Source organism: Trichechus manatus, unplaced genomic scaffold (assembly GCF_000243295.1).
Source record: "Trichechus manatus latirostris isolate Lorelei unplaced genomic scaffold, TriManLat1.0 scaffold00002, whole genome shotgun sequence".
Taxonomy (NCBI): domain Eukaryota; kingdom Metazoa; phylum Chordata; class Mammalia; order Sirenia; family Trichechidae; genus Trichechus; species Trichechus manatus.
In genome coordinates this window covers 30,067,604-30,089,677 of record NW_004443938.1, presented here as the reverse complement: position 1 = coordinate 30,089,677, position 22,074 = coordinate 30,067,604, and the positions used below count along the sequence as shown (strand labels likewise).

The 22,074-nt window shown below is 37.7% G+C and overlaps 1 protein-coding gene across 4 annotated transcripts in view; it reads left to right on the top strand.

Annotated features, from left to right (window-relative positions):
* ADGRG6 (adhesion G protein-coupled receptor G6) overlaps positions 1-22,074 on the top strand; it is a 157,437-nt gene that overhangs the window by 46,062 nt on the left and 89,301 nt on the right. The window lies entirely within an intron of this gene.

The following is a 22,074-nucleotide window of genomic DNA, read 5'->3' as shown; positions in this document are numbered from 1 at the left end:
AGTTCAGAGAAGAGTTCACATCAATACTACTCAAAATATTTCAGAGCATAGAAAAAGAGGGGATACTCACGAATTCATTCTATGAAGCCAGCATAACCCTGATACCAAAGCCAGGCAAAGACACCACAAAAAAAGAAGATTACAGACCTATATCTGTCATAAATATAGATGCAGAAATTCTCAACAAAATTCTAGCCAATAGAATTCAACAGCATATCAAAAAATAATACACCATGTCCAAGTGGGATTCTTACCAGGTATGCAAGGATGGTTCAGCACTAGAAAATCAATCAACATAATCCACCACATAAATAAAAGAAGCACATAATCATCTCAATTGATGCAGAAAAGGCATTCGATAAAGTCCAGCATCCATTCCTGATAAAAAACTCTCAGCAAAATAAGACAGAAGGGAAATTTCTCAGCATAATAAAGGGAATTTATACAAAACCAACAGACAACATTATTCTCAATGAGAAAGACTAAAAACATTCCCCTTGAGAATGACAGCCAGACAAGGATGAACTGTATCATGACTCTTATTCAATATTGTACTGGAAATCCTAGCTAGAATTATAAGGCAAGAAAAGGAAATAAAGGGCATTAAAACTGATAAGGAAGAAGTAAAACTATTTGCAGATGATATGATCCTGTACAGAGACTATCCCAAAGATTCCACAAGAAAGCTATTGGAATCAATAGAAGGATTCAGCAAAGTAGCAGGATACAAGATCACTGTACAAAAATCGTTTGGATTCCTCTACACCAACAAAGAGAACTTTGAAAAGGAAATCAGGAAAACTATACCATTTTCAGTAGCCCCCCAAAAGGGAAAATACTTCAGAATAAATCTAACCAGAAACATAAAAGACGTATACAAAGAAAACTACAAAACACTACTTCAAGAAACCAAAAGAGACCTACATAAACAGAAAAACATACCATGCTCGTAGACAGGAAGACTTAGCATTTGTGAAATTGTCAATACTACCAAAAGCGATATATAGATACAATACAATCTTGCTCCACATTCTATCAGCATTCTTTAATGAATGGGAAAAACTAATCACCAACTTTATATGGAAAGGAAAGAGGCCCTGGATAAGTAAAGCATTGTTGGAAGAAGAAGAACAAAGTAGGAGGCCTCACGCTATGTGATCTTAGAACCTATGTACAGCTGTGGTGGTCAAAACAGCCTGGTGCTGGTACAACAACAGACACATTGAGCAGTGGTACAGAATTGAGAACCCAAAAGTAAATCCATCCACCTGATCTTTGACAGCTGATCTTTGACAAAGGGCCAAAGTCCATTAAATGGGGAAGAGACAGTCTCTTTTACAAATGGTCCTGGCAAAACTGGATGTCTATCTGTAGAAAAATGAACCAGGACCCATAACTCACACCACACGCAAAATCTAACTCAAAATAGATCAAAGACCTGAATATAAAACCTAAAATTATGTAGATCATGGAAGAAAAAATAGGGACAACACTAGAGGCCCTATTATATGGCATAAATAGAATACCAAATGTAGCTAAAAATGCACAAACAGCAGAAGATGAACTAGATAAATGGACCTCCTAAAAATTAAACACTTACGCTCATCAAAAGACTTCTCCAAAAGAGTAAAAAGAGAACCGACAGACTGGGGAAAAAAAATTGGCGACGACATCTCTGACTGGAGTCTAATGTCTAAAATTTATGGAGAACTTCAACACGTCAACAACAAAAAGACAAGCAAGCCAATTAAAAAATGAGCAAAGGATATGAACAGATACTTCACCAAAGAAGACATTCAGGTGGCTAACAAACATGAAGAAATGCTTGTGTTCATTAGCCATTAAAACCCAAACCCATTGACATCGAGTTTATTCTGATTCATAGTGACCCTATAGGCAGAGGAGAACTGCCCCACGGGGTTTCCAAGGAGTGCCTGGTGGATTCAAACTGCTGACCTTTTGGTTAGCAGACACAGCTCTTAACCACTACGCCACTAGAATTTCATTAGCCATTTAGAGAGATGCAAATCAAATCTACAATGAGACATTATATCATCTCAACAATAATGGCACTAATCAAAAAAACAGAAAATAACAAATGTTGACAAAGTTGTGGGGAGACTGGAACTCTTAGGCACGATTAATGGGAATGTAAAATGATACAGCCACTATGGAAAATGGTATGGCACTTCCTTAAAAAGCTAGAAATAGAGATACCATATGATCCAGCAATCCCACTTCTAGGTATATACCCTAAAGAAACAACAACCGCTACATGAATAGACATATGCACATCAATGTTCGTTGCAGCATTAGTCAAAATAATAAGAAGATGGAAACAACCTAAGCGCCCGTCAGCAGATGAATAGATAAACTGTGGTACATACGCAAATGGAATAGTATGCAACAATAAAGAGCAATGATGGATCAGTGAAATATTTCACTACATGGATGAATCTTGAGGGCATTATGCTGAGTGAAATTAAGTCAGTCACAAAAGGAAAAATGTTGTTTGAGACCACTATTATAAAAAAACAAGAAAAGGTTTACACACAAGGAAAAAAAAAAGCGTTTTTGATGGTTACCAAGGATGGGAAGGGGAGGGAGGGAAAACTATTAATTAGATAGCTAATATTGGGGAAGGGAAAGGCAATACACAATATGGTAGTAGTCAGCACAGCATAACCAAGGCAAAGGAAGACACTGAGAGGAATGCAAGAATAAAGGGCAGCTGTAGTAGTTACATCGCCAAACTATGGTAATTGACGTCAAACCATTTCAGGAGGTAGCATGTGATCAAGAACCGATGGTAATGAAGGAAGAAGTCCAAGCTTCACTGAAGGCATTGGTGAAAAACGAGGCTGCAGGAATTGACAGGATGCCAATTGAGATGTTTCAGCAAACAGGTGCAGCCCTGGAAGCTCTCACTCGTCTATGCCAAGAAATTTGGAAGACAGCTACCTGGCCAACTGACTGGAAGAGATACATATTTGTGCCCATTCCAAAGAAAGGTGATTCAAAAAAATATGGAAATTATTGAACAATATCATTAATATCGCACACAAGTAAAATTTTGCTGAAGGTCATTCAAAAGCAGTTGTAGCAGTTCATTGATAGGGAACTGCCAGATATTCAAGCCGGATTCAGAAGAGGACGTGGAATGAGGGATATCATTGCTGATGTCAGATGGCTCTTGGCTGAAATCAGACAGTACCAGAAAGATGTTTACCTGTGTTTTATTGACTATGCAAAGGCATTCGACTGTGTGGATCATAACAAATTATGGATAACATTACAAAGAATTGAAATTCCAGAACACTTAATTGTGCATGTACAGAACCTGTATGTAGACCAAGAGGCAGTTGTTCGAGTAGAGCAAGGGAATACTGCATGGTTTAAAATCAGGAAAGGTGTGTGTCAGGGTTGTATCCTTTCACCATACTTATTCCATCTGAGCAAATAATCTGAGAAGCTGGACTATACAAAGAAGAACAGGGCATCAGGATTGGAGGAAGACTCATTCACAACCTGCCATATGCAGATGACACAACCTTGCTTGCTGAAAGTTAAGAGGACTTGAAGCACTTATTGATGAAGATCAAAGACTACAACCTTCAGTATGGATTACACCTCAGCATAAAGAAAACAAAAATCCTCACAACTGGACCAAATAAGCAACATCACAATAAATTGAGAAAGACTGACGATGTCAAGGGTTTCATTTTACTTGGATCCACAGTCAACACCCATGGAAGCAGTAGTCAAGAAATCAGATGATGCATTGCATTGGGTAAATCTGCTGCAAAAGATCTCTTTAAAGTGTTAAAAAGGAAAGATGTCACTTTAAGGATGAAAGTGTGTCTGACCCAAGACATGGTGTTTTCAGTTGTCTTACACTCATGTGAAAGCTGAACAATGAATAAAGACAACCGAAGAAGAATTGATGCCTTTGAATTACGGTGTTGGTGAAGAATGTTGAATACACCATGGACTGTCAGAAGAATGAACAAATCTATCTTGGAAGAAGTACAGCCAGAATGATCCTTAGAAGCAAGAATGGCAAGACTTCATCTCACATACTTTGGACATGTTATCAGGAGGGACATCATGCTTGGTAAATTTGAGGATGAGCAAATAAGAGGAAGACCCTCAACGAGGTGGATTGACACAGTGGCTGCAACAGTGGGCTCAAGCATAACAACTGTGAGGATGGCGCAGAACCGGACAGTGTTTCGTTCTGTTGTACAAAGGTTCACTATGAGTCAGACCCGACTCAATGGCACCTGACAACAACAACAATGGTAATTACTAGAAATAGATAGTCCTGGAACAATAGTATTAACAAACACTAATTTACAAATGGATACATAGCTAGATAGATATTCCAAGAGGTGTGAGAGGTTGTAGATATAGTTTTGGCGGTGAATAATTCTTTGTAGATAACTGTAGGTGCTGTTTGTGTCTTCATATAGACAATAGAGCACACAAAGGGCACAGTCAGGGCATCTTCTAAGACATAACCTAATACCTCGTAGGATGAAGTTCTTAGGCTCGAAGGCATCATAGACTCGGGGTACATCTACATCAACTGACACAGCACAGTTCCTAAAGACAAGGTTCAGCATTCTGTTTTGATGAGTAGCATCTGGGGTCTTAAAAGCTTGTGAGTGGCCATCTAAGATACAACTGTGAGTTCCTTCCCGTCTGGAGCAAAGGAGAGTGTAAAAAACCAAAGACTCAAGGGAGCAATTAGTCCAAAGGACTAATGGACCACATGAACCTCAGCGCACACAACCCCGAGACCAGAAGAACTAGATGGTGCCCAGCTACCACTACTAGCTGCTTGGACTGGGATCACAACAGAGGGTCCCAGACAGAGCTTGAGAAAAGTGTAGAACAAAAAATTGAATTCACAAAAAAGACCAGACTTGCTGGTCTGACAGAGACCAGAGGAACCCCTGAGATTATGACCCTAAAACAACCTTGTGACCTGGAACTGAAGCCATTCCTGGACACCACCTTTCAGCCAAACAATAGACAGGCCCATAAAATAAACAGTAATACCTGAGAGGAATGTGTTCCTTAGAACAATCACTTATATGAGCTCAAAAAGACAACATTTGCCCAAAAGCAAGGATGAGAAGACAGGAAGGCGTAGAAAAACCAGATGAAACGGGGAAGCTTGGGCAGAAATGGGAAGAGTGCCAAAACGTTGAGGGGAATGCAACGATGTCATGAAGCACTTTATGTACAGATTATCTAATGTGAAACTAATTTGCTCTGTAAACTTTCACCTAAAGCGCACACACACACACAAAATGTAATTGTCTTTTTGTCTTTAACAGTTTTTTAGTGTTATGTTAGGAAATGGTGGTGGTGGTGTCAGTTGCCATCGAGTCAGCCTGACTCATGGTGAACCCCATGTATTACAGAGTAGAACTGCTCCATAGTGTTTTCTTGGCTGTAGTCTTTATGGAAGCAGTTCCCACGCCTTTATTCCAGCCTAGGAAAAAATATATGTAACTTGAAAAAAAATCTTAGTATTCTTGGCAGTCATAGTGAAGGCTTTTCTGCTTATACTTGTTGGCTGATCACTAAAAATATTGAATACATAATGAAAATACTGAACCAAAGTTTGGTTTGTAAATATAAAATTAAACATTATATTAAATCTCTTGCTTTTGGTTTAGAAGTCCTTTTCACATCACGATCAACTATGTTTGAATTCAAAATATTTCTTTTGGTTTTCATGTCAGTTAAATGCATGAATTTTTAGTGGGTGTTTCTGACATTCAAAAGCAAAGGGAACAGACTGCCGTAAATATTAGATTCTCCCACAACAGAACGTGCGGGATATACTCTCAAAGACAGTTATGTTTCAAGTAAGTTTATGAACAAACAGTTTCATCTAAAAACTAAAAAACTAAAAATATATTTTTTAAAATAGCAAAATGATACAGTCAGGGGCTAAAATGTAATAAATTAAAAAGAAAAGTTTTTAATTACATGGTTAATGTTGACTGTTTCAGTCATGAAAATTGTAAATACTAACCAAACTTTAATTTGCAGCTAAATTGGTTTATTACATTAATCTGTTAAATTAGTTAGTGGTTGTCATATCTTAGATTTGTATTGAGAACCCAGAGAATGTAAAGTTGTTTTTAGGAGGACATAAATAGATACCTTTAGCTTTAGGGGTTGAGTTGTTCCAGACATATTCTTTACGTTGGTAATCTCACTGTAGGTTCTGTGGGAAAAACACCCTTGATATCTGCAGGGCTAGGTCAGGCTAGTGGGCTGCCCGTCAGAACCCTGACAAGAGGGTCTCGTAGAGGGCCCCTCCTCACCTTGGGGAATTGTGCCAGCACTCAGCCTTGGAGGCTCAGAAGTTTCATTTTGAACATACTCAGAGATTGGATCCATCTCTTCTAGTAGATTCATCCAAGCTATTGGATTTATTGTACATAAATATTATTTGTATGTTTGCTTGCTTTGTTGTTTATTTGTAAATAAATGAATAATTGGGCCAAGTACTACACTCAGCTTTGGAGATACAGTAGTAAATAAAACCTAGTCCCTACTCTCATGAAGCTCACAGTATAGAAGGTAAGAGAGATGTTAAACAAGTAACTAAGTTTACTTACAAGTAAAAGGAAGTGCAGAAATCTCACATCTACAGCTGGTTTACCATAGTTCATCACACTGGTCAGAATCTACTCTGATTGGTCAGGACTCAAGGCCTGATTTTAACTGGTTGTTAAATATTTTTATTTTCCCCCTTGTTCACAATGCCACGATGGGGATATCTCCCTACCTGAGAAACCAAACTTTAATTAGCCAATTTGTTCATTTATAATGAGTAATGTCTATCAGAGGAACCAGGCAAGTAAATGGTCCACCCATGAGGAAAACCAAATAATGATCTTGGCATGAATTAGAAGACTATGATGAATCCAGTTTTTAGTGCCATCAAACTAAGTAAGTCTTATATCTATCCTATGAGAGACTTGACCTTATTGGTAGCACATGAGCTGTGGGTCATTTGCTGGGGTTCTCTTTTTGGCCCATTACAGTGCTTACATTGGTTCTACCATTAACTTCTTAGACTTTCTTTGTACTGTACTCAAAGTATTTCTCTACATTCAATCTGCTAACAGTCAAGTCTTATTCTTCTCGCAAAGATTCTGTTCTTCTAAGGTGAATATGCCATTTTGCATCAATACAAAGGAGTTAGAATTTAACACTTAAAGAACAGTCTGATTTATAAATTTTTGGAGAACTTAGAACTTCCCTCCCAAGGGCTGACAAGAGTTTCTACTTGAATAAAGTAGTTAAGTATTTTCCTGGATTCCTATGTTAGGTTTTTTTTTTTTTTTTTCCTTCTTTTGGACCAAACTACCATGTTTTTTCTGGCCAACAGATTTAAAATCTAAATATAAAGGTTTATTTTTCATAAATATGTTTTGAATTTGACCTTCACAGGGAACATTTTAAGTGTTGTAATCAATGAAGTTTCAGGTACCTCTTTACAGAGCGCTACTGTGATTATGTTTTTGTGGTTGGATTTTTCTGAACCCATTAGCTACATGGTAATAGAGTGGTGGAATTAAGGTTTTGAGAAACATCACACCACCCAGCTTACCAGAAATTCAAGAAAAAACAAACATGAGTGATAGGTTTATGTTCTAGTACAGTATATTTTTAAAATAGTGTTTGTTAAGCCCTCCAGAGGATACATCAAAGAGAATTTGAAAATCCAGCTTCGATCAATGGAGCCTTCTTATACTTGGACTCAGCATCAGATGTTAAAAGATCAGATTGAAGAGGCAAGTGCAGATATAGGTATGAAATAGGTCATTTTTTTCCAGAGAAAACAATGTGTATGTTTAAATTGATAGAAATAGGATACAGGAAAATGTCATTTTCTAATTCCCCACATTATTTCCAAGAACTCTGTTTATTTCTAGCATCTTTGAAAGGCATCTGTCACCTCAGTGTGAATACAGAGTACCCTTCAGTTACTAAATTTAACTTATTCTATGTGCTTCAAAAAATTCATGGGTCATGAGCAAAGCCATATTAGAACTTGAATTTTCTTTTCAAATATTAGGACGCCATTGAAACAAAGAACTGATTTTCCTAAAAATTACTTTAAATCTTAATAGGAATATAAAACCCGTTGCTGTCAACTTGATTCCTACTCATAGAGACCCTATAGGACAGAGTAGAACTGCCCCATAGAGTCTCCAAGCAGTGGCTGGTGGATTCGAATTGCCAGCCTTCATAGTTAGCAGCTGAACTCTTAACCACTGTACCACCAGGGCTACAATAGGAATATAGGAAATTTTATTTATCAACTATGTTTTGATTAGTATTGGATAACACATAATGTAATGAAATTCCACTTGATTAAATTAATCTGCAAAGTTCTGCATTCCAAATTGTTTTAAAAAACCATGATTTTAAAGTAGCCATCTTTGGCCTGTGTATTGATCGGGGTGTTGAAAATATAGCTACTATCTTTTTTGCACTATAGGTAATTTTTTTTCTTGGCCTAGAACAAATACTAGCACTGCTGGGCATAAAGGGAGGTGCTGAAATGAAGGGACCTATACTTTGTGTCAGAGTTGTAAAGACATCACGTTTTAAAACGTTAAAGCAGATCTACTAAGTAACTGACTCAGTATACCTATACAGTGACTGGGACTAGAATTTAGATCATCTGGTGTTCTTTTTTTTTTTTTTCTTCAGTGTTCTTTTCACTACAGGACTGCAGTTTGAATGTAGATTTCCTTACTGGCATCCTTAGTGCCCATTGTTTCATTCACGCATGAGACAATGCAGTGTCTACCGGTGCTAGGCTGGTTTGCCAGAAAGCAGACTCTGAGATGGAGATTAGTATGCAGGAGGATGCTTGTTCAATGCCTGTCGGGGAAGTGAAGGAAGAAAATAGGGTAAATAGAGAAGTTGTGCTATGATGCAGTCACAACAGTGGCTTCAACAGATACTACAGGCAGTTCTGGAGCTGGGATATTCTTCAGATTTGCCCAGATAGGGGTAAGGAAGTGGACTTTATATGCCCACTCTGACCAGTCACTGGATGGGAGTGCTGCGCGAAGGGAGTATGACTCCGAGTGAGGCTTCTCTCTTCAGCTGACAGGAATCTTCTGAGGGAAACTCAACTTTGAGCTGTCAGTGGCCAACACTCTCAGCAGCCAAGGGAGTGAGTACAGTCTTGAAAAGGGGGAGAGGGGGTCCTGGCTGGTGCAGCAAAGCAGCCACTACACCACCATTAACTGAATGTCTACACTTTGTCAGCTATGCCACAAGGCACTTTATGTAGGTGTCACTGATCCATACAGTAACCATAAAAAGAAAGTAATGTCTTCTTAGTTCTAAGAGGAAACAGGCTCAGTGAGGTTGAATAACTTGCCCCAGATCACATACAGATGTCAGGTCTGCCTGACTCCAAAGCCCTTGTTCTTTTCATAATGCTGCTTCTTCTGATAAGAGAGATGGGATGTGTGTGGGGGCGAGGGAGGGGGCGGTATCTCAACTCAAAAGTTCCTTATAATCCTTTGATTCTGGTGAAAATTTGAAGATTTAATTAACTGTCATTCTTACTACTGTGACTACCCACACTACCACTGCTAGAGAGATTTAGCATGTAATTGACTAAACCGAGTTAGCTGTGACCTCTTACTTTAAAAAGCTTACAGACTACATTACATGAGCAAATTAATTTATGAAAATTGTATACAGAAGTTTCAGTTATATCAGCTATAAAATGGTGATACGCCACCCACTTTGTAAGATTGTTGTAAGAATTTAATTTACATATGGAAAGATGATAATAGCATAGGGCGTGAGACATCTTAAGCACACCAAAATTTATTTTCTGTATTTAAATTCAATACAGACCTGCAAATGTTAGATGGTATTTGCATTGATCATTGTTGGGAAACCGAATTGAGCCTCATGTTCTTTCTAGTTAGCCGTGTGTTCTCAGGCAGGACAGTAGGTGTCCACGGGTTTTAGTGTCTGCTTCAGTAAAATGAGGAGTATGACGTGAGTAAACTAGAAGGTTTCTACCAGTAGTAATATCCTACCAAATGTTAGTGATGGTAGAGGTCTAAGTGGTTCAAGATCAAACAATGCATAAAGTCAACAAGCAGAATTGGCCTTAACTACAGCCACCCTCCCACTTATGGTACCTTTGCTGCAGCTTCCTGTCTTCCCCAAAGTAAATCTTTTTCCTCTTTAATATTTATAATGTGTGCCTTATTTATACATAGTATGCGCTGAATAAATATAGATTGAATAGAGTGAGACAAACATATTATATGAAATCAAATATAATCTTACCTCAGAATGAAATTTATTTTTATCATGACCAGCAGGAGGAAGAAACAAGCAACTTGATCAGTCTCTCTACGATATAAAATTCTGTCTTGTGTCTCATTGGTTCACTACTTGTGTTGCATGCACCCTTTGTTTCTGTGAAAAAACGGTTCCTAAAAAGCAATGAGACGGTCAAAGCAATCGCTCAAAGGCTAAGTGTGAGGGGACTGAGGAGAGCAAGAGGAAGGAGTTCCAGACTAGTAAGGGATGGCTGGCTAGCTTTGTAAAATGCTCCAGCCTCAAGAACTTCAAGATCATGGCAGAATCAGCTTCAATTGATGCCCAGGCAGCATCAGCATTCCCAGAAGAGCTCAAGAAACTCATAGAAGAGAAAGGCTGCCTTCCAGAGCAAGCCTTCAATTGTAGGAGACAACTATTTGCATAGCATGTACATTGTATTAGGGATTGCAAGTAATTTGGAGATGATTTAAAGTATATGGGAGAATGTGCATAGGTTATATGCAAAGACTACACCGTTTTATATAAGGGACTTGAGCATCTGAGGATTTGGGTATCCATGGGGTCCTGGAACCAATCCCCCATGGATACCGAGGGACGACTGTGTATGTAAAAGTTCATCCTATTTTGTCCTTTACTTTTTTGAACTTGACTCATCTTATAAATTTGTGGCATTTAATCAAGAAAAAGATCTGACAAGGAAAGCAAGCAAATAAAATTAGATGAAGAGTGCCAAGTAAAATACTCTTAAATTTCAGAGGGTGTAGCACAGGATTTTCCTTTCCTCCCTGCCCTGCAAACCCCAAGCCTTTCCCTCTGTGGACTCAAGGAAAATCTGTAACTTTGTGTACTGGCATTACACAGTGTCACAGTATGAACTCTAGATAAGTGGGTCATCTTAGAGATGTCCTCTTGGTTTGTTTGTTTTTGTTTTTTTTTCTTTCCTTCTACTACCATTTTTATTGGATAAAACTTAAAGTATCAAAGAGGAAACAGACCACAAAGGGCTCCCACCCAAGCTATATCCATAATATCTTTGCTTTTACTTCCCTGTATTAGTCACCACCACTTACCAAAGGAGGCCATGGGGAAAATGTGAGGGTTTAATCAACCATGATGCTGTTCCAATTATATATAACAAGATGCCAAGCTTGTGATTGAATCACAACCATTTATCAAACACTCAGTGTAGAATATCTCCCTCCCAGCCTTCTGCTAAAATCCTAGATCAAATCAGCTAAGCCTTGGCATTATTTTTTGTTTCTTGTGTTTGTGATCCCCTGAAGACGGTGAAAGGATCACCACATTCATGTTACTTGGGTTTTGTACCAAGTGGAGTAGAATTTGATACGCTGTTTTTCATTCAAATTTTATTAATGTGAAAAGTCGCCTTTTTAACAGCTTTGTTACAAAAGTTGCTCTAACTTATGAGCTTTCCCAAAGCCCTTATTTTTTATGTTTCTGAAAAGTGTGCACCCTGGGATGAAAATGTGTGGCCTACATCACTGGAACCATGTAAAAAAATCAAACTGAATTGGAAGGCTGTACCTAACAATGACGTCATGAAGGGAGTTGATAGAACTAGACAGGATATAGTGCTGCCTTTGTCTGGAGCTTCTGCAGCTCAAATCTAATTGTTGAGTGATGTATTTAAGAGGACAGTAGTGCCTTTCACTGAAATACTGTGCAGAAAGTTCCAGCCAGGCGACGAGCTATTTTCAGCCAAGTATATGGAGGCTTTACATGCTGAGTGCAGCTGGAAGATGTGGAGATAGGAGCAACTCAGAAGCCAGCTCAAAGAGAAACAGGCTTGTTTTCAAGTTAGCGTATATGAAATATAGGTGTTCAATTTTCAGCTCTCCTGTGAGCAAATCCTGAAAAATTGTAAACCGAAACATTAGGTCAGGCTACCCTAAATAGTTTTATTTTTCTCATATTCTTCTGTGAAAAGTGACTTTTATGTGTCTGAGTTGTTAATAACCAAAGATTGACCTCAGTTTGTCAATTATACATTAAATCTTAAATGCAGTCACAACATTCTCTTTTGTGTTTTGGCCAAGGGCTTTCCCCTAAATTTTAACTTCAGTGTGATAAATGTATTTGTTATTCATTATGTTTGCTGTAAAACAAAAGTGACTGAGGAACTTGATCTGCATTTTTTGCTTTTGAATCGTTGCTTATGTTTTATAGGAAGGGACATTGTTAAACATCATAAAATAATATCCATAAAGTGATATATTAGAGTTAAAAATATTTTTGGTAATTAAAAAAAAAATCCTTTGGGGAGAAATCACATATATGTAAACTATTTGTTAACATAACATAAATTTACAAGAAAATTTTTTTTATTAAAACTTCAATTAACATTGGTTTCCCCCCCTGCCCATTTTGCATAGTGATTCTAGCAGTCCTTGCCTTTAGAGCTGTACCACATTGGCTGGGGTGGTCCTGAGCGTTGAAAGAGGATGATCCTTCAGGAAAATGCTCAATGTCTTACATATCCTAAAAACTGAAAGTCAGCTGATTATATTGGAGGGGGAAGATGATCATTTTGATTTCTTTGAGTAGTTAAAGATTCAACTCAGATTATCTTAGTGAATAATGTTCAGAAAGATCAATTATCTGAACACCTCCTATTTATTTTCATTAATTAAAGAATCAGAAATCCCTAAGATTTCTCATCTTTTCTTGGTTTAAATTTGATAGCAAAATAGCACAGAGTCTTCCTATCATATATGTTCCTTGGGAGAACCATACATATGTATCTAAAGCTTTGTATTTATATTGCAATCCCAAATTGCCTTTTTCTGCAGTTTTCCCTTTCAGTTTTTCTGTAAGATGTTATCTCTCTATATAATTTCAGTAACCACTGGAGCTCAATCTACTTTTTTAGTATTATTTTAATGGAGAGTGAGGTAATTAAGTCATGTGTTATCATTTGTACTAAACCAGAATAGTATTATACTTATTATTATTTTTAGAATAACCTTTTTAGATAGTTCCCTATGAAACTTTCCTACTTGATGTTCTACATGGGATAATGAAAGGAATCAATGTTTAAAAATAATATTTTTCTCTCTCTCTCAAACAACACTACAAAGGCTAAATGGTAATCAAGAGCATAGAAGCAATTTTACAGAAACTGGAAATGATCGTTCAGCTCCCCCACAGCGAGGGAAGCAGATGTCCGTGGTTCAAGCACTCTTATACTCTCCAGCAACAGTGAGCCTGCCTGCCACAGTTCAGACCTCTCCAACACTGACTAGTTTCTGTTCTTAATGTTGTGTCTCCTATTGGAAACACACTGCCTGTTTGCTCGGTAGACCACCCAGCCCACCCACTTTGGGTGGTTTGGCCTTCTGTTGGGCTTGCCTGCAGGTGTGACCTTACTCACCCACCTATAACAAGTCACTTTACCATTTTTTTTTTTTGAAGTTTAAAAATATGACTTGCTGAAAGAAGACGGTGAGCAAGTAAATTTTTATACTTTCCTGGAAACTTAGAAAATTTGGTGACCTTCATGAACTTTTTCAAGTATGTTTTTGCTGTAGGCTTGTGACTGATGTGGAGGATCCCGGGGGCATAGGTGAAGCAATTTAAATGTAGAGAAATTGAGTGAGTTGCCTCTATATGTACAACCTGAAGAGGCTATATAATGCCAATACTTGTATCACCTCACCCCTAATCCAGTGCAATTTAAAATTAGATAAACATTTTGGCAATGGTGTGGTAAACCAAAATTCAGCCTTAACTTCTCAATAGCTGTATTAACTTTATAAAAGTAATAAATTATTTATTTTTTTTTTGTAAAGTAAGCTGGTAGGCATCAAGAACACACTAAAGCAACTATATTAAGTAAAAAAAAAAAAAAAAAAGTGATTTTTTTTTTTCCTCTGACGTACCCACACTCTAAATCTTCAAAATCTGTCACAGCTTGCTCTATAATTCTAAGCCAGGAATATTCAAAATAGCACAATAAGTACTATTAGCAAGATGTGGAAATTTTCTTGAGCAGCAGGAATGTACCACAGAAGCCAGGATATTTGCTGACCACTAACTCTACTTGCTTTTAACCTGTATTGGCTGTCCCTTTGTATTATGGAATGTTTATATCACCTCTTTCTTAGTACTATGATGTTTACATATAAAAATATTCCCTAAAGAGACAAAATTATGCCAGGTGCATCTGTAATTTGCTTTGCTCCGAATCTTGGCTATTTAAATTGCTTACAATTATGTCACAAAACTGAGTTGACTTTTTTGGATGCCCTCAAATTAAAGGCTCATTTGGAAAAGTTGAGCTAAGATGCACACTTATCCTGTTACTTCCATCTTCTTCCCAATACATTCTCCCAATTCATTGGGAGGACAAGGTTGTAAAACCAAAACTTGCTCTAACTATTAATTTCAGGTTCTTCACCTGCACCACATAACATGAAATAAATAGTAACCTTCAGCGACCTTTAAAGTTTTACTCTGACCTCCCCTTCTGACTGCCCTCTACCCTTCTGACTGCCCTCTGTAACCATATTTAAAAACATCTAGAAGAAAACTAAAGATGAATGGAAGTTAAGGTCCCGAAAATTCAATGAATGAATAGACTAAAATCTGGCTAGCATGTTCTACTAAATAACAACAACTATCACAACAACACTAAAAACTAATATTGGAGCATCTTACTTGAGCCAAGTACAGTGATGAGAACCTTAAACTAAGTGGTCATGTTTAACCTTAAGATGAGAACCCTAAACTAAGTGTTCGTGAGTATTTAATAAATATGAATAAATTAAATGCTATAGCACTTGATAAACTATTTGAAATGGTGTGGGAGAAGGAGGAGAGAAGGGATGTTAAGAATCCTAGCTTGGATGACTGGATGATCATGCTGCTAACAATTATAAGGAGGATAGAAACAAATCATTTTTTGGGTGGTGGTTGCATTGATGGGTCTATGGGATATCCAAGCAGAGATGTTGAGTAGACATTCACACGTATGGGTGTGATGCTCAGCAGAACATATGTGTCATCAGCATTTGGACATATTGAAGGCTGTGTTCAGATGAGACCACCCAAAGTGAGTGAGTGTAGAGAGAAGAGAGCCCAACAGAGTATTGGCTTGAGGCACACTTGGTTGCAAGGAACAGAACTCCCCTAAAACTGGATAGAGTGGAAAACTTTAACAAGCCACAACAGCTTCTCCCATTGACTACTGGATATGAAATGTCTGGAATTAAACTCTGTTTCTCAAGGGTCTGATGTTCTCTCATCTCTCTGTTCTCCACACTTTCTCACTTTCTCTTTTCTCTGTCCATCAGCTTCCTGTATTTGTAAGTGGCAAAAGCAGTTGCTACTTTTGAGTTGATGTATCTTCGACATTCTGTTGTTCTTCATTCTCTGACTAAATTTTGTGTCTCTAGCATCCGATTCTCAGAAAAAGACAGAGACTGACTGATTAGCCAAGTCCATGATTAGGTTCCCCTCAGGTCAGCAGTCCATCCATGGGTCAAGTGATACAAATATGACAGCAGGAGCTGTGGGAGGAGTCAGATCCTCTTGGGAGAAGTTGTATGCATGGAGATTGTGAATAGCTTCTGTGGACTATAGTTATTTAAAGCAGCACTTCCCCAATTTTAGTGTGTTTATGAATCACCTTCATATAAAACTTCTCTACTTTTAATGTGCTTATGAATCGCCTACATGTGAAAATCTTGTTAAATTGCAGATTTTGTTTGGTAGATCTGGGTGATGCTGCGTGTCTAACAAGCTCCCAGGTGATGCTGATGTTGCTGGTTTTAGGACTACACTTTGAATAGCAAGGATTCTAAGGGCAAGCAGAAAGGGAGCCCTTAGAGAGTGCTGAGGGAAGTGTAGGGGGAGAACAAGGAGAAAATAGGAACTGTGGGCGGAGAGACTCTGAAGAAGCAGGGAGTGGTCAAAAACATCAACTATTGCAGAAGGTGAGTGAGATAAAAATGGAAACTATCTTTAGTATAAATAATCTGCACAGTTTTGTGAATTCTTTTCCGGCAGTACTCAGGAGCTTGGGTTAGAGAACAAAGAAGGTCCATGGGTTGTATAAATCCAGAGTTGATGGTTTGCAGGTCAGGATTGTGAAAGGGAATAAGGGACTTGACTGAATTAGCCAGGAGGTAGGTTAAGTGATAGACTATGAAGCTTAGGCTGTTTGAAATTATCCATTGCCTTTAGATTGTTTTTTTAACAGCTGGAGAAAGACTTAATGACTGCTTAAGAGAGAACAGTTTCCCATGAAAATGTGTGTGGGAGTGTATGTGGGTATGCATGCACATGTGCTTGTGTGTCTAATCCTTTTGCAAGGGATATATGTCTACATAAAAAGCTGACTCTAGAAGGATTTACAACTGTTCACTTGTTTGGATCTTCAAGTATTATCTTTTGCAGTTAAATACGGAATGTTCTCATGCCAAGGTGATTATGGAAATACAGGACTCAAATTTTAAGCATTAGCAATATTACAGAAGGCAGAAATGTGTTTGAGGGTGTGGTTCATGTGAATATCTTTGGAGAGTCTAAAAATTGTCAAGCTTAATGGTGCTTCCAGCTTAATGGTGCTTCACCAAGGAACCTTCAATTAAACATCATGTTAGCTTTCTAGCTATGTCAGACTTAATTCAAGTAAAGTCATACCCTTTTGAACTCATGCTTAAGTCATTGAAGTAGCCTCATACTAAGGGTAGTTCCAAAGAACATTTTGAGATTGAACATCCATCACAGAGTAAAATCAAACAATTTTCTGGTAGACTGAAGAAACCAGTGTTTAAGGAGGAGTTTTGGATTGAACTGTGATCTTTGGGTGACTGCTAGTGTTCTAACAGGAGACTAGAATGACCATAACCTGATTTAGGAGCCCCTAGGTGGTGCAAACAGGTAATGAGCTCAGCTAAACGAAAGGTTAGAGTTTCAAGTCCATCCAGAGGCACCCCAGAAGAAAGGCCTGGAGATCTACTTCTGAAAAATCAGCCATTGAAAACCCTGTGGAGCACAGTGCTACTTTGACACACATGGAGTTGTCATCAGTCAAATCGACTCAACAGCAACTGGTTTAATCCTGGTTTAAGAGCAACCCTCCCCTACATGGAAGTGCTATCTTTGAGTGCAGAGTTTAAGGAGGAATGGTGAAGGAGGGCGAGCACGCTTGCCAAGTCTGTCACATTAACAGAATCGCAGATGTCACAACCAGATTGTCGTCAGATTCCTTGCCAACCCGAAAAATCTGCATAGTGGCCTGGAGTCACTTAAATTTACTTACTTACTTTGATGAAGTCATTCAGCTTTGTATATTATCAGTCATTTAATACATACCAGTGTCTAAATATTATTTATATTCTACATTTCAATGATACTACATCTGCCAGTGCTTTACTTGATCTAGAGAAACGGTGTGGTTGTCCTGGCTCTGTAAAAATTTGAACACTAGAATTGGTCCTAGAATTCTCTGGTTGCTGGCCCTTAGGTTTAATCTTTAGACACGACCAAGGCTACCACATATTTTAAAACTTTTTAAGCCACAAGTGAGCCCTTCACTCATTATAGCTTATTATATTCACATCGGTAATTTGAACAATGACCTTACATAGATAAAACTGAGCAGGTCATTTAAGTTAACTTTTCTGGAGACAATTTTCACCAGCCAGAGTTTCCATCAAATTCAATAGAGACAGTTTCATTCCCATTCAAATAAAGAAGAGATTTAATTGAGATGCTTTAATGTTGATCACCATTTAACACTGTATAGCAAAAACAATTACTCCATCACTGATTCATGTTGAAAGCAGCTAAAATTGATTTCTGTCTTTATTATCTCATGGGATCTGAAATTCCTGTTTTAGAATAATTTTAAAGAACATGGTATTGGACTTTACAGACAAGTACGTGCAGCAAGGGTGGAGTAAGAACTCAAATCTCTAAGAAAGCCATAGGTAATGATTATTAAAGCTGTATCTAAATGTTTTTTATACATTGAGTTGGGCGTTAGCATGACTGGGAGGTTTTCCTTTTAAGATCTGAGTTTTATTGAAGAATAAACCTTTATGAAAATATGCATGAATAAAGTAATACTAAATATTCTCAGTCATAGGTAAGAGCTGAGGGTGGCAATTGGTTTTATCTTTGGTTGGATTACCTGAAAACTTTGCTTTTATAAATTATAGGTATGAATATGTTATTGTATCTATCTTTGAAAACATCTCGAGCCAGATGCTTTGAGTTGGGTAGCTTCTAGAAGATATGTTAATCCTGGTTTTTACCAAGGCTTGGTTCAATGAACTGAAATAGCTCTCTATTTAAATAGCTCTGCCTTTGAGAGAACAAATTAATCATGTTATCTTCACGGACTAGCTCATGGTGGAAGAATCAATTAGCAGTGACATTTGATTGCTGCAAATAGACTAATCCAAAGTACTGTGTTCCAGACTCCCTCACATTCCCAAATAAAATATTTCATATTTAGTTTCTGAAAAAATATTAACTTTATGGTGATGACACTGTGTTTAAGAAACTGTCCTGTTAAAAATATCTCTTAAAATAGTACTGGTGTTTACCACTTTGCTCTTTGTCTTTTGTTTCATTGTGGCAACTTCCCTCACCACCACCACCACCACCCCCCGAAAAAGACATTAGATTTACCTTCAGAAAGCTGGTTTGAATCTTGGTCCTGCTATCAATTAGGTGCATCACTTTGGGAAAATTTTTTAGTTTGTAATAGCCTCATTTGTTTCATCTAAACATGGAAAAAGTAGCAATTCCCAGAGCAGTTCTGATGTCAAATGAAATAATATATATGAAAGCCCTTTACTGTGAATTGATGTATAAATATAACGAACATGATGATACTATACCTAGTTTAACTGATATTTCATCCAGTTAAGCTAATAATTACTATTTAATAGCCCTATTACTAAATACTATGAAGATCTTTCTAGCTACTATAGATGAGAGTCAAATAGAAAAATGCTTTAAATTTTTGTGTGTGTGCACATTATGGATGTGTTCCCTTTCCCTTTTCCTATCCTAATGAGTGTCTAAGGGAAAAAGATATTCTACTGATATGGGGTGCTGTTTTCCTCTATTAAAGTGTTGATACAGAGATTTTGTGTTGTAATAATAATTAGTAATAAACACTTCTTACTGTTGTTGTTAGGTGCTGTTGAGTCAGTTCTGACTCATAGAGGCCCTATGTATAACAGAATGCAAGGTTGCCTGGTCCTGCACCATCCTCACAAATCATTGGTGTGTTTGAGCCCGTTGTTGCAGCCACTGTGTCAAACCATCTCGTTGAGGGTCTTCCTCTTTTTCACTGACCCTCTACTTTACCAAGCAAGCGAACACTTAAATAATGATAATTATGTGCCAGACACTCCTCCCAGGCTTTTCCAGTAATAACCTATTCAGTCCTCCAACAACCAGGAGGTGGGTGCTGCTATCACCAGTGTAAGGGTGGTAAAACTAAGGCACAGAGAGGTTAACTTGCCCAAGATTACATAGTCAGTGTTATCAGTCTAATTTATTTTTCCCTTTTTATTTATCCCTTATGTATTCCCTTCATTTATCCTTTTCATTCAACTCGTAGGGAGGAATTTGGCAAAAATAATATATCAGGTAAAGGTGGTTTGAACACTACTTGGGTCTTGGATATCTCATTTTGGAAGAAATGCCTCTGCCTGCCTGCATGTTGGGATGAGGCAGATGTTGCATCTTATTTTCTTTATCTTTTCCTTTTTTAATCTCCAGTGCCTATTACTAAATACATTATCGTTAATTGAGTAGAATTAGTTGTCTGTTCTGAGCCCAGATTAAGTAACAAGAAACTAAACTGGTCAGAGAGGCTCTCAATCCTGTTCTGTGAGTGCAATAATTGGAAGAAAGGGCCCCGATTCCCATCTAAACAGGTGTTCCACCACTCAGACACTCTTTACCTTTTTTCTCAAACTTAGAATTTATTGGAATAAGTCATACACTGTGCTTATTCGGTCTTTTAACTTAGGCATGTTTCCATTCATTTAAACTACTCATTTATTCATTCATTAATTTTACAAATTTTTACTGAAGATCTCTCATTTGCCAGGCATGCTATGGGATGCTGGGGAGTAAGATGGTGAGTATGACAGGTACATCTCTGCTAGTGGAGTTACACACTAGTGGTAGAAGACAGTCAGTAATCAAATAGCCTCACAAATGGAAGTAACACAACTGCTGCAAGGGAGAAGAACATGGTTCTCTATAAAAGGATAAGAGAAGACATGTGGCAACTGGTTCCGATCCTAATTTGTTTCCTTTGTCCATCTTTGCCCTGTGTGAGATGTTAGAGACTTAGGAAGGAAGAGCAGAGGAAGGGCAAATCTAAAAGAAGGGATGGGGAGTGGAGTTGGGCAAGATAAACAGTACATAACACAGGCAGCCATGAGAGAAGAAAAACCTAACCTGAGCAGCCTAACCCATCTAATGAGTCCTTAGTACATCACTCTACCACAGAATAATAATTAGTATTTGTAATAACTATCATTTTTCAGGAAGAGTAATTGCGTATTCATTCTATTCAACTCAGTAAAAGAGGGAGGCGCGCAATGAATTTAGAGTCATTTCGGTTAACATGGTTTGAAATATTTTATTGTTTAAGTGTCACTGTTGTGGCAGCCTACTTATCCAGAATGTTGGGTAAATGAGACTAGTGCCTTCATTCTACAAAGATTTAAAAGCAAGGTGAATATTAATTGCAAAAATAGCACTAGACTAGAAGACAGACCTTGGTTTCTGATTCCAGCTGGTAGCTAGGCCTTAGATAAACAAAGGGAGAATGTCCCTACTGTTCGCGTCAGTGAAAATGGGATAAGAAAATGTTCCCCTGTGAGAATGTTCTGTTATACATGTATTCAATTAATTCTTGTTGTGAACATACCCTGTGTACTAGGAATATAGAGGTGAACAAAGGAGACACGACCCTTAACGCCATGGAGGTTATAGTTCAATGAGAGAAACCAACATTAATTTACAAATGGACTTTTATTTTTGCAGTTCCCTTGGCCTACAATGCTGGTCCCCTAGATGTGCTCATAGCTTGCACCGCACTTCAGTTGAATCTCTACTTAAATGGCACCTCTTCAGAGAAGCCTTCCTTAACTACCCCAGTATTCCACCCATCTCATAACGCACACTCTCTGTCCCTTGCTTTACTTTCCTTCATATTTCTTATCCCCATCTGTCATTCTCTTATATTATTATTTGTTTATCTTCACATCCAAGACTGAGGTGTAAGAATCATTGAGACAGACTTTGTCTTTCGTGCTCATTGGTATATATATACTATTTAGAATAGTGTCTGGCACATGGCAGGCCCTCAGTAAATATTTACTATACAAATGAGCAGATGAGATAATCACACAAGTATATAATTATCAATGATGATAAACAAATGAGGTAAGTGAAAGTACTTTCAAAACTATAAATATTCCACACATGCAAGGTGATGCTACTTATTTGAATCATAATCTGCCAGAAGATAACCTGTTTATTGCTTTCAGTTGTAGCATTCTGTTTAAACATTTACATCCTAAGAGTTTCTCTTCCTCTATGCATGTGGTTTGAAATATTGAGCTTTACCTTTATGGTTCTGTACCTTCCTCTTCTGCTCCAGTTCAGTTGTTCTCTAGAGTAGGTGGAGATTCTTACCTTAGATCCATG